General features: G+C 45.4%; 2 long non-coding RNA genes across 2 annotated transcripts; one reads left to right on the top strand and one right to left on the bottom strand.

Annotated features, from left to right (window-relative positions):
- Positions 1 to 2,094: 2,094 nt before the first annotated feature.
- On the bottom strand, positions 2,095 to 2,664 carry LOC141165385 (uncharacterized). The gene is made up of 3 exons (XR_012251153.1): positions 2,573 to 2,664; positions 2,445 to 2,499; positions 2,095 to 2,364 (listed from the first exon to the last, which is right to left on the bottom strand). It is a non-coding gene; the product is annotated as an uncharacterized lncRNA (long non-coding RNA).
- A 1,425-nt stretch (positions 2,665 to 4,089) lies between these two features.
- On the top strand, positions 4,090 to 4,562 carry LOC141165384 (uncharacterized). Its single transcript, XR_012251152.1, has 3 exons — positions 4,090 to 4,181; positions 4,255 to 4,309; positions 4,390 to 4,562. It is a non-coding gene; the product is annotated as an uncharacterized lncRNA (long non-coding RNA).
- The last annotated feature ends 9,432 nt before the right edge of the window (positions 4,563 to 13,994 follow it).

Here is a 13,994-nt window from a genome sequence, read left to right as displayed (position 1 = left end):
CTTAAGTAGCCCCATTATACAAACTACACCCAGGTGATTTATTCCACTTTTAATTCGGCTGTATGATAAAAAAAACATAGTTTTTGCCACGTTTTTCTTTTATGGTATTCACTGTAGGAGTTAAATAGTGTGATAATAGTGATGATACCAAATATGTGTTTTTTTTTTCTCTATTTTTGTTTTTACATAGATATAAGCATTTATTATTGTAATTTTTTTGTGTTTTTTTCCCGTTATTTATTTTGTTTGTTTTGTTTTATGTTTTATGTTTTTACTATATATTTTTTTACTTTTTTTACTTATTCCTTGTATGGGACTATAACTTTTGCCTGATCATTGATTTAATGCACTGCAATCCACATGCATTGCAATGCATTATACCTGTCAGTTTTCTACTGGCAGAATGCCTGTTAGACTCTTCTCTCACCAGGGCCTAACAGGCCAATATACCTGGGAAATTAGGAGGTCATTATATGACCTCCAACTTCCATGGCTACCATAGGCTCACCACTATCCCATTGTGGGAGTATTGGTGGCGCGATAGAGTGAGCGTCTTCTCACAACCTCATAAATGAAATTATCACTATTGATTGTGGCTTTTAAAGGGTTAAATGGCCGGGGGAAGTGCTGGTACCTTGTTATGATTGTGATTGTGAGGGCTGTTTGGCTATTTTAGCACCTCCCAGTGATTACATGCTATGATTAGATAGTCAGATTAACTACCCAATCACAGTAATCGGAGAATGGTGGGTACTCACCTTACTAGACATGCCGGTCAGCTGTGACAGTTATAGGGGTTGTCCATTACTTATTTGCACTTTGTGACAAAAATTAAAGGGGTTGCCCATGTAACAAAAATACTTCTTTCTGTACTTTTTCTCTATCGAGGACTTCTCAAAGTATCAATATCAAGATATTCTTATAAAAATTTTTATCTATTTATTCTCGGGTTGTCCATTAAAAAGAATGATTGCAGAAAGTACATACAATAATTAGTTACAAAGTAATTGTCCATTTGTTCATAATTAGCTTAATTGTTGAGATTCACCCATCTTTTCCTGGGATCCTGGCTGGTAGATCGCGTCTGTCTGTGTCCAGCATGTGTGTCATGATGACACCATGTGTTTCCTTGCCCTACGTCAACAGCTGTTTCACACACAGATCCTCGTCCTGTGTCCTGTGGAATGGCAAGCGCACCCCCCCTGTCTCTAACATGGGCTTTTATAGTACCTGTTATTCCGCATATGGTAGTGAACTAAAAATACACAAATAGCACATGTCATCTAGAAACCCTAGCACGAGGCTGATGCAATCTTATACAATGTGTTGTACAGAGTTCAGAATTAAGAATAAAATTAATATCCATAATTAATATTTAACATTTTTCAATTGCTATATTCCCCCATGTAAAAAAAATAACAGCTATACTCACTAGTGATGAGCGAATATACTCGCAAGTACTCGGTACTCGCCCAAGCATCTCAGTACTCGAGATGCTCGGCGCTCGGCGAGTATTTCCGGGTTGCTCGGGCGGGAACTCGGGTCTCCTCCCTGCATGTTTGGCGCTCTTTAGAGAGCCAATGAACATGCAGGGATTGCCTGCCATGCACTGTAATGCCGTAGCCATGTTGGTTGTGGAATTACAGTGATTGGCTGGCCGCACAGCGTCATCAGGTCTATATCAGACCTGGCGCCGCTGTGCTCATCAGTCTACTCCGTAATCAGACAGTGTAGGGAGAGCTGCTGAGCTAGGGAGAGATTTGGTTGTGTATTTGGTAGTGTAGGGAGAAAACAAGTACATTACACATATCCATCTCAACAAACAGTCCTTCTGAGGACTAATCCATCTGCAGAGATATCAGGCAGGCAGTGTATATAGTCAGTAAATGAGCATCAGTCGGTGGCGCTAGTAGGTGGTCCTAAGGGTATGCAGCAAACTTTAGAACAGGAGCCACTACCTGTCCAGACGGTATCAGAGATAGAAACCTGGATAAAAAACTAGATTAATTTGCGCTGCCCTGTGGGCCAAAGTAATTAGATCTCAGGTGTTAGCAGGTATATAAAAGCGGCTGAATAACAACCTAAATAGATTGGTAAATTAAAATAACAATTTAATGGTAAAGTTTAAAAGGACAATGACAATTTAATATAGAAATTTAAAAGTACAACGAATATAAAATATTAAAATGGCTAGAGGTAATGACAATGATTGAGATAAATGGTGGGTATCGGCGTGGAATAAAAGGTGCAAGTGAAGTCCTTGTCAGATCCTGGTTAGTCAGCTGGTTAGCAGTTCGTAAGAGTCCGCTTGTATAATAGTAGGAAGCGGGGGCCAAAGTATGGGTGACAGTCCAGTTGCTGGGTCTAGAAAAAACGGAGGAGGGGGAAATTAATATAGGGAAGGTAACTGATGTAATAGCTGAATAGAGATGAATGGTAGTTACCTAAGGTACTAGGTTTGGTGTAAGTACTCAAGTGGCGGGAGGCCTTGTGAAGACACTGTGAAAGGTATAAACAAGAAAAATCAGTATAATGCTAGCAAACAAATAAGTGGAGTGTAAATGGTAGTTACCAGTAAAGATGGATGTGAGCCTTGTTAGGTAGGATGAAGAGTGAGCCCACTAATAGATGTTAAAAGGTTCTTTGGAGACCTGTGTAGATGGGAGAATACAAGGTGAAAATAGGGATGAGGTTGATTGTTGATTCTAAATGATGGAGGTAGAGGTTATTACTTGCTTGAATGGGGAACGTGTGTGGTCCCAAAAATAGGGGCACGCTCCTAGGTGGTAAAAGGACCGATGTTCTGGCTGGGAGGGTGGGGGGGGGGTGGGTATGACCCCCAAAGTCCAATTGGCTGTTATGATCAATAGGATGATGCTTGGATCACTTAGGTGATCTGAGGAGGGAATAAGAATGGAGGTTAAAAAAAAAAAAAAAAAATGGCACTGAATGGTAGTTCACTTAATGTACTGAGGGACTTGAAACAAATAGGGTGAAATCTGGGGGAGGGAAAAGAGAGTGCCGACTATATTGGTTGTTTATGGTAGGCTAGAGCGTCGGAGGTTTTGCAGCCTACCTCCTTGGTAGAAGAGATCTTTGCTGTAGTGGTCAGTGCGCGTTTCTTGAATGATAATGATGAAGCTTGATGGTAAGAGGTTTTGGGGCTTACCTTCTGGATGTTGAAGGTGGAAGCCTGCGTCTTCGAGTGTCCGTCTGAGCGGAGATGAAAGGGCGGTTCTTACCTCCGTTCCTATGGTGGAGTCCCCCGGGTGGGTAGCTGGAGAGGAGGATGGGCGGGGGATGCAGGAGAATTGGTCCTTCTGCCACACCATCTTCCATTGAATCACGTGATCTACACGTGACTGTGACGTCACATCAGGTCCTCCTAGGTCCTGCACCAGTTCCACAATTACACATGCGGTAAGGTACAGAGCAGTAGTCGCCGGCCGGGACTCTGCTCCTGCATCCCCCGCCCATCCTCCTCTCCAGCTACCCACCCGGGGGACTCCACCATAGGAACGGAGGTAAGAACCGCCCTTTCATCTCCGCTCAGACGGACACTCGAAGACGCAGGCTTCCACCTTCAACATCCAGAAGGTAAGCCCCAAAACCTCTTACCATCAAGCTTCATCTTTATCATTCAAGAAACGCGCACTGACCACTACAGCAAAGATCTCTTCTACCAAGGAGGTAGGCTGCAAAACCTCCGACGCTCTAGCCTACCATAAACAACCAATATAGTCATCACTCTCTTTTCCCTCCCCCAGATTTCACCCTATTTGTTCCAAGTCCCTCAGTACATTAAGTGAACTACCATTTAGTGCCATTTTTTTTTTTAACCTCCATTCTTATTCCCTCCTCAGATCACCTAAGTGATCCAAGCATCATCCTATTGATCATAACAGCCAATTGGACTTTGGGGGTCATACCCCCCCCCCCCTCCCAGCCAGAACATCGGTCCTTTTACCACCTAGGAGCGTGCCCCTATTTTTGGGACCACACACGTTCCCCATTCAAGCAAGTAATAACCTCTACCTCCATCATTTAGAATCAACAATCAACCTCATCCCTATTTTCACCTTGTATTCTCCCATCTACACAGGTCTCCAAAGAACCTTTTAACATCTATTAGTGGGCTCACTCTTCATCCTACCTAACAAGGCTCACATCCATCTTTACTGGTAACTACCATTTACACTCCACTTATTTGTTTGCTAGCATTATACTGATTTTTCTTGTTTATACCTTTCACAGTGTCTTCACAAGGCCTCCCGCCACTTGAGTACTTACACCAAACCTAGTACCTTAGGTAACTACCATTCATCTCTATTCAGCTATTACATCAGTTACCTTCCCTATATTAATTTCCCCCTCCTCCGTTTTTTCTAGACCCAGCAACTGGACTGTCACCCATACTTTGGCCCCCGCTTCCTACTATTATACAAGCGGACTCTTACGAACTGCTAACCAGCTGACTAACCAGGATCTGACAAGGACTTCACTTGCACCTTTTATTCCACGCCGATACCCACCATTTATCTCAATCATTGTCATTACCTCTAGCCATTTTAATATTTTATATTCGTTGTACTTTTAAATTTCTATATTAATGTGTCATTGTCCTTTTAAACTTTACCATTAAATTGTTATTTTAATTTACCAATCTATTTAGGTTGTTATTCAGCCGCATTTATATACCTGCTAACACCTGAGATCTAATTACTTTGGCCCACAGGGCAGCGCAAATTAATCTAGTTTTTTATCCAGTGTATATAGTCAGGCAGGCAGTGTATATAGCAGACTGCAGTGCATATAGCACAAGAGGCTCCATTCCAGTTCTGTCTTCTGCTGCTGTTAGACATTTCTTGACAAAGGCCCAGGTCTCATGGGCCAGGAATAATTTTTTGGGGATCTTAATCCTCATTATTTGCTTAAAAAGCAATCCAGAGAACACCGTTTTTCTGCGCCATTTGCTTGTTGGCACTGCAGAATACAGCCACGTCCTTTCCATATTACAGTGCTAAAAATGCAGCTATTTAAAACTGTGGTTTGTTCGTCACACGGATCACATATAATTGCACTGAAAATACTGCCATTTTTGGCCTCCATTCAAATTTTTTTTCAGTGTGTCAGCAAAGTTTTCGACACCGGTTTGCTGTTCAAAATAGTTACTTACAGGTCAGGTATTTAAAACTGTGGTATTTCCATCACGCGGATTACATATAACTTCGCTCCAAATTCAGCCATTTGTAGTGAGCGTGAAAGATATTGTCCTACGTTTAAAATGGGCAAGGGATGGGGAAGTGGACGTGATGGTGCATGCAGAGGCCGAGGCCGAGGCCGTGGGCAAGCTGAAATTGTGCCACAACAAACACCCACATCTTCTCGTCCGACCTTCCTGTCCCAATTACTAGGGGACCGCAGCACACCACTATTGAACCCAGAGCAGTGTCAAAAGTTTGTTGATTGGATAGCGGATAATGCTTCCAGTCACTTTGCCACCACCACAACCACCCTGTCTTCAACACGGTCAAGTCTCAGTAGCCGTGAGTCTGGACTGCATATTCCTCACCCTGATCCTCCTTCCTCCCACCATGTCGAGTGCCCAGAGACAACTGATCCCACCCTTGGACACTCTGAAGAGCTGTTTACTTTTCCATTTGTATATTCGGGCCTCTCCCCCGGCCCACTTGAAGCACGTCAAGAGGAGATCGCACGTAGTGATATCTAAATATTTGAGCAGCAACAGTCACACGAAGGTGACGGTGGGAAAGTGTCACAAGAGGTGGATGATGATGAGACACAATTGCCAGAAAGTCAGGAGGAGGACCAGGGTGCGGAAGTGGAAGACGAGTTTGTGGATGATATAGTAACTGACCCAACCTGGCAGGAGGATATGCAAAGCGAGGACAGAAGCACACAGAGGGAGAGAGGCAGAGCACCCCAACAGGCAGAAAGAAGCAGTGTGGTGGCCGCAGACAGAAGGCAGGCAACTGTTCCCCATAACACCAACACGAAGGAAGTTGCCAGTACAACTGCTAGGTCTTCCCGAGTCTGGTTGTTTTTTAAAGACTCTGACGATAACCCCAAAAAGGCCATTTGCACCACCTGCCAGGCCAGCATCAGCAGGGGTGGCAAAACTAGCAGCCTGACCACCATCAACATGACCAGGCACATGGCAGCAACAGCACCTGACTTTGTGGGCCGAACCCCAGGGTGCAGGAACAGTGTCTGCGGGTGGCACCATTGCTTCTTCCGCTGTTGTGTATGCAAGTCAATCCTCTGTCCATGGTGCATGTGAAGATGCCTCCTGCCTTGCACCTGTCGTTGCACACTCTCAAGTAGCAGCATCAAGAAGCATGTCCAAGTCCTTGTCCCAGTGTAGCATTCAGTTATCCATACCCCAGTCGTTGGAACGCAAGCGCAAATACGCAGCCAACGCCCCACAGGCCACACTACTAAATTCCCACATTTCACGACTGCTTGCACTCGAAATGTTGCCTTTTAATCTCGTGGAGACGGAAGCATTCCGCAACCTGATGGCGGCGCCGTCCCTCAGTACTCACTCCCCAGCCGCCACTATTTCTCCCGATGTGCCGTCCCCACATTACACAAGGATGTGCCCCAAAACATTAGCCATGTCCTCAACAACGCAGTTACCGGAATAGTCCACCTAAACATGGACAAGTGCTTGTGGGCAGGGACGGTACATCTTGTTGACGGCACACTGGGTTAATATAGTGGGAGCCCGGGACCCAGTCGGACCTTGGGACGGAACTCGTCCTCCCGACACCAAGGATTATGGGCCTTAGGTCAATCAGGGTTGCCCCCACAGTCTACAACTCCAGCACCTCATCCTCCTCAGCCTCCTCCTCTTCTTCAGCCTCCATCTCCGAAATTACCACATCAGTCACAAGCCGGAAGCACTGCATCACTGCCTCGGCCAAGCGGCAACAGGCTGTGCTGAAGCTAATATGCTTAGGTGACAAACCGCACAATGCTGAAGAGTTGTGGACAGCTCTGAAAGAGCAGGCAGATCTGTGGCTCACACCGCTGAACCTACAGCCAGTCATGGTCGTGTGTGACAATGGCCGAAACCTGGTGGCGGCTCTGAGGCGAGACAAGCTCACACACGTACCATGCCTGGCCCATATGCTTATCCTTGTAGTTCAGAGGTTTCTCAAATCCTACCCAGAGCTGCCAGATCTGCTTGTTAAAGTATGCCGCCTGTGTGCCCATTTTAGAAAGTCAGCCACAGCTTCCGCCGCCCTTGCTATGTTTCAGCAGCGTTTGCAGTTTCCGGCTCACAGACTGGTGTGTGATGTCCCCACGCATTGGAACTTTACACTGCAGATATTGGGAAGGATTTGTGAGCAGAAGAGGGCAGGTGTTGAGTACCAGCATCAACAAGGCCGTCAGTATTCAGTTCAGACTCCACACATAACACCTCAGGAGTGGACATGGATGTCAGACATATGTACCATCCTCAAAAACTTTGAGGACTCCCCCCAAGATGGTGAGCGGCGATGACGCCATAATTAGCATCACCATCCCGCTTCTCTGTCTTCTGAAATGCTCTCTGCTCACAATCAAAGAGGATGCATTGCAGGTGGAGCATGATGAGATGGAGCAAGGAACCATACAGGGTGATAACACACAGCCCAGCCTCATCTCATCCCAATGTGGATTGGGTGACAATGAGGAAGAGGAGGAGGAAGAACAGGAGATAGTTTCATGCGCTATAGACGCTACTACCTGCACAACTGTCTTACCGTCTGTTCAGCGTGGATGATCTGAGGACAGAGAGGAGGAGGAGGAGAGCATGGTCAGTCATCCTCTTGGTGAGGACACGGAAGTCTTGCCTGTTAGCAGTCTGGCACGCAAGGCTGATTTTATGTTATGCTGCGTTTCCCATGGCCCTCGCGTTCTCAAAATTTAGTTTGACAGTCATTACTGGTTGGTGACACTTCTAGACCCATGTTACAAGGAGAACTTTATATCCCTTATTCCTGAGGCGGACAGGTGTACAAAAATGGGGCAGTACCAGAAAACCCTTGTTGCGGAGCTATTAAAAAAATTCCCATCTGAAAACGCTGGCGGCAGAGGTCACAGTTTGTTGGACAACCAAGGAGTACAGGCGAGAGAGACACAACTTCAATCCAGCAGAGGTAGGGAAACACTGTCAAGGTTCTGGGAGAATTTTCCCAGCCCCTCCCATCGCACAAGCCCTGAGGCGCAGGGTACTCTCACAAGGAGTGCAAAGTTTGGGAAGATGTTGAGGGAGTACCTTGCCGACCGTACCAAGAATAGTAAAGGCCGCCTGATGGCTCTATAAAAATAGGCTTTGTGACTTTCAGAGTCACTCCAGTGTCTGATGATATCTCACACACCACATGGCCAGATAAGGTTGTAAAATGTTAAAATGACATTTCCTGGTGAATGCATTTGTCACGGTTGAAAGCAATGCAAAAGTGCAAAAACGCATCAAAAACGCTATGTGTGAACATAGCCCAAGGTGTGGAGGAGAATTTTTGGTTTTGTTTATGTATTTTGCTTTATATAGAAGCTATTACCCTGGAAAGGATGTTCCTTAACATATTTCCCAGGAAAATCCATTTTGGCTTCATTTTTGTATGTTTTATTGTGAGTCCGTAAAAGTGGCTTAATACTCTGACAACATTGTTGACAGCAGTGACCTGGGAGTCAGAAATGCTTCCAGGGGTCTTCCCCATGCTGTTCCCATGTCATTTGAGCACTGTTCCCATCGATTTGGGAAATTTTTAGGACCTCTGCAGACCGCCGGGGGGTGCGGCCTGAAAAATGCTCGAGTTTCCCATAGACTTACATTGGGCTTGTTCCTCGGGTCGAGCGCCCGAGTATTCCAATGTGCTCGACCTGAGCTTCGAGCACCCGAGCATTTTAGTGCTCGTCCATCACTAATACTCACCTCTGATGCAGGCGCCATTTCAACGATGTCGGTGCCGAGTCTCTCAGGGCTCACATGACATTATTTTGACATTCGAACACTGCAGCCAATCAGCAGCTGCTTCACTTTCACTTCCCTCAGACGTAACTGATATCCAAAGGGAGTCATAGAGCAACAGCACACTATTGGATCTTCTGGTTGTCATTTTTGTCCAGAGGCAGAGAGTGAAGCAGCTGCTTATTTGCTGCACAGCAGATGCCATCATGACTGGTATGGCTCTTGTCATAGATGTAATTGTAAAACCTATAAGCCATTTCATAGTTGATGAATATTGAAGCAAGGCTATGACCTCCAGATAACCCCAGTCTTATGTCACTGTACGGTTGCGGCAACACCTCTAAATGAATACTGGTCAGATGGATGACAATATCCATGCCATGTTTCCCATCTATAGAAAGATAAAATATGACGTTGATTTCTCCCGACTGGGACCTCCAGGGGCTATGATATCGTGGAAGTTGAGGATCCCATAATTTTCTGAAGACCAGCCACATCCCATGACCAGCTCTGTTATAAGTTACTGGAGGGGAGGTATGTGGGCGTGACCTGTGTTAATTAAAGCAAGTACCGATCAGCGTAAGACCTGGGAGACACAGTATGCTGTGGTTCTGTACCTTTACCCCACAAAAAAGAGCTTCCTTTCATAAGAGACAAAGCCAACCATGTGAAATCAGGTTTAGTACATTTCTTCTGTTTAGCATTTTTATGTTATGCAACTGCATATATTTTATTGTTTTGTCCAATTTGTAACATGTTTGTACATTTTTTTAAACACTGCCTACTTTTTGGATTCAATATATACAAATTGAATAGCTTTGTTCCTCTTGCTCTATTAATCGCACCCCTGAAGCCATACACTATGTGTAATGGGTGTCTAATCGGCCTGTATAAACGATTGGTGGTGGCAGCTTGTTCCTTTTCTTATTATAGAGTTTGGCAGTGACCTCTCAGGGGTATATACAGGGGTGGATTATGAGTAGCAAGGGCCCTGGGCAGTTTCGAAGGCGCGGGCCCCCCATCCCCACACACACACACCTGATGTATCACATGTCACATGATCCCCTGTGAGAGATCATGTGATAGTCCACGTGAAATTAATTTGGCACAATATTAATTATAATAATTTTTTTTAGGCTGTGTGCCCACTATGCGTTTTTTAAGCGTTTCCGCAGTGGCAATTCCGCTGCAGAAACGCTTAAAAAAACGCTTGGTAGAAGGTCTGCCATGTTCCCCAATGATAATCCGCATGTGCTGTGCACATGCTGCAGAAATTTCCGCCGCGGATTATCATTGGGGAAAAATCCACAGCATTACCAATTATTTTGCGTAATCGCGGCGTTTTCGCCACCATTGACTTGCATTGGAACACATGGATTCTGCATCACTGCATCTGTACATGCGGATATTAAGCATTTCAATGTGCGGATGGTAACCGGGTTTGGAGAAGAGGAGACTCATCCAGACCCGGGTACCATAGAACCTGTAAAAAAAGAATAAAATAAATATTATACTTACCATCTGACGGCCCCCGATGTCTTTATCCGATGCGTCCTGGCTTGCCGGCAGCTCGCGATGGTCTGAAAAGGACCTGCCGTGACGTCATTTAGTCATGTGACGGGTCACACGACCGCTGACGTCGGCAGGCCATCAGAAGTTAAGTATATATTTATTTTTTATTTTTTACCATTCTTTTACCGTCACACTATATAAATCCTTGCTGGTTGCATGGATTTATATAGTGTGACCAAGTTGTCAAGCACTTTCCAAGTGATGCTAAAATCGCTTGGAAAGCACTTGTCAACCCGCATGCAGAAATGCATGTGAAGAACGCTTCACATCCGCATGTCCCTGGCAGGAAAAACGCATGTACAATCCGCATGTACAATCCGCATGTACAATCCGCATACTTTTTTTCTGCCAGGGAGATGCAGAAACGCTCAAAAAAAATCCGGAGCATTTCTGCATCGTGGGCACATAGCCTTACATTAATTGCATGACTCAATATTGCGCACACGTAGCCATTTATACATAGCGGGAGGCCGCACAGCGCCATCTATACACGGCGGGAGGCCGCACATAGCCATCTATACACAGCAGGAGGCCGCACATAGCCATCTATACACAGCAGGAGGCCACACGGTGCCATCTATACACAGCGGGAGGCCGCACCTAGCCATCTATACACAGCTGGAGGCCGCACGTAGCCATCTATACACAGCAGGAGGCCGCACGTAGCCATCTATACACAGCAGGAGGCCGCACGGTGCCATCTATACACAGCGGGAGGCCGCATGGCGCCATCTATACACAGCAGGGGGCCGCACGGCGCCAGCTATACACAGCGGGAGGCCGCACATAGCCAGCTATACACAGCAGGAGGCCACACGTAGCCATCTATACACAGCAGGAGGCCGCACGTAGCCATCTATACACAGCAGGAGGCTGCACGTAGCCATCTATACACAGCAGGAGGCCGCACGTAGCCATCTATACACAGCAGTAGGCCACATGTAGCCATCTATACACAGCGGGAGGCTGCACGGCGCCATCTATACACAGCAGGAGGCCGCATGTAGCCATCTATACACAGCAGGAGGCCGCACGTACCCATCTATACACAGCAGGAGGCCGCATGTAGCCATCTATACACAGCAGGAGGCCGCACGGCGCCATCTATACACAGCGGGAGGCCGCACGTAGCCATCTATACACAGCGGGAGGCCACACATAGCCATCTATACACAGCAGGAGGCTGCGCGTAGCCATCTATACACAGCGGGAGGCCGCACGGCGCCATCTATACACAGCGGGAGGCTGCACGGCGCCACCCTCCAGAGACCGCGGGAGGCCGCACGCAGTCACGCACACACACAAACATATACAGACATAAACACATTTGAAACACAAAAATACATATAAACAGACATCACACAATGATATCTGCCTGCACACACACACACTCACTCACTCAATCACACACACTCACACACACTCAATCACACACACACACACACTCACTCACACACACTCTCACTCACACTCTCACTCACACACACACTCAGACATACACACTCTCACACACACTCTCACACACACTCTCACACACACTCACACACTCTCACACACACTCACCATCCCCCGGCTCCAGTCCTTCTGCTCCTCTCTGGTGCAGCAGTGCAGGCCAGGCGCGCACTGCGTGACGTCACAGCTAGGAGACACGGCCGTGCACAGGGCCGTGTCTCTTAGCTGTGACGTGGCCAGGCCAGCACACAGGGAAGTTAACAGCTGCAGTGCTGGCCCGGCCGAAGAAGAAGTAGCGTGCGCCGCTGCTGGGGGAGCGGTTCGGGGCCCCATCACCACTGTCTGCCGGTATGTGCCGCGGCGCCGCACATATTATGAGGGCAATCTGGCCATAGACACCCCGGAGCCCGGAGTAAAAGAAAGTTAGGAACAGCTGACAAACCTAGAAGTGGACGACCACGGAAAACTTGATCCAGAGTTGATCACAATATTAAGAAAAAGTCAGTATCTAATATCCATAAAAGTGAGGTCATTAGGGGAATTTTTATTAAACGTGCTTCCTTTATTAAAAAAAAAATGAATTATTGGCAGAGTGTGGAATCTATAGCTTCAGAAAATCTTGAGACTAGAATTATAACTATTTTGAAACCAGGAAAATATCTGGGGTTACCAGAAAACTATAGACCAATTTGAATTGTGATGTAACAATCTTTTCAAAATTAATAGCTTCTAGGTTATGTAGGATGATGCCTTACCTATTGGCCCCAGACCAGGATTGATTTGTAACAGGACGGCAAGCGAAGAATGGAACGAGACGGATGATAAATCTAATTAAGATAGCAGAGCTCTCCGGTATACCTAGTGCACTCTTGTCCTTGGATGCCGAGAAGGCCTTTGACAGGGTGCACTGGGGTTACCTGTAGGAAGTTTTCACAAAATCTGATGGGTTTTATTAGATCTGCAATTAGATCTTTGTACTCTAATCCTAGAGCAGTGGTTTAAGCCTCGGGATTTATGTCTTCTAAGTTTAATATCGCTAATGAATCCCATCAGGTGTGCCCACTATCCTCTATTATATTTGTACTAGAAATGGAACCCCTTCATTCTAATTCAGATATCTCAGACATAAAAGTGGGAGATTTGGATCATGTAATTGGACTCTATGCTGAACATCATCATTAACGTGTACAAATGTCGAGACATCCCTCCAGGCCATCAACAGAAACTTTACCGATGTTTCGTATTATAAACCTAATGGGTCTAAGCCTTTAATTTTTCCTGTTCATATTCCCTATCAAACTAAAAGCAGGCTAGAGACTTTATTCCCCTTCAAGTGGGCTGAAATGGGAATTTCATATTTAGGCATAATCCTTACATCTACACATTTATTGGTATAGGAGAATTTTGATACCATATATAGTTCACTTAAAATGGAGCTGGAAAGATACTCGACAATTATCCTATCATGGATAGTTAGGATAAATGCTTTTAAAATGACTTTACTCCCCAAAATTATTATATTTATTTAGATGTATTCCCTTGAAAAGTTGATTGGTAAATTTCAAGCACTAATTGAGAATATATATATTATATGGATGGGGAAAAAGCCAAGAGTTTCGAAAAAAATATTACCTATCCCTTTAGATTGGGGGCTATGGGAGTTCTGGATGTTTTGACCTATTATAAAGCTGCTATTCTTGATTCAGCAAAGGATTGGTGGTTGGAAGAAGGTTCTCATAGATGGATGCAAATTGAATCCTTTTATGCTAATGGTGGTTTACGAAAACACTTGAAATTGAATATCTAAAGCCATCATCTTTTTCTCCTTGTTTACCAACTATGGTGGCAACTATATATGCTTGGAATAACTGGGCCAAAAAAAATTTGTCGATTTTTCTGGCAAATATTTCCATCAAGTCTATAGAATTTCATATTCCTTATTTAAATCTAGCACTATGACAGAGGAGCGAAATTATTACATTAGCAA

Source organism: Phyllobates terribilis, unplaced genomic scaffold (assembly GCF_046119375.1).
Source record: "Phyllobates terribilis strain yellow unplaced genomic scaffold, ASM4611937v1 Scaffold_11__3_contigs__length_659146591, whole genome shotgun sequence".
In the NCBI taxonomy this organism is placed as follows: Eukaryota; Metazoa; Chordata; class Amphibia; order Anura; family Dendrobatidae; genus Phyllobates; species Phyllobates terribilis.
This window is presented reverse-complemented; position numbering and strand designations above follow the sequence as displayed.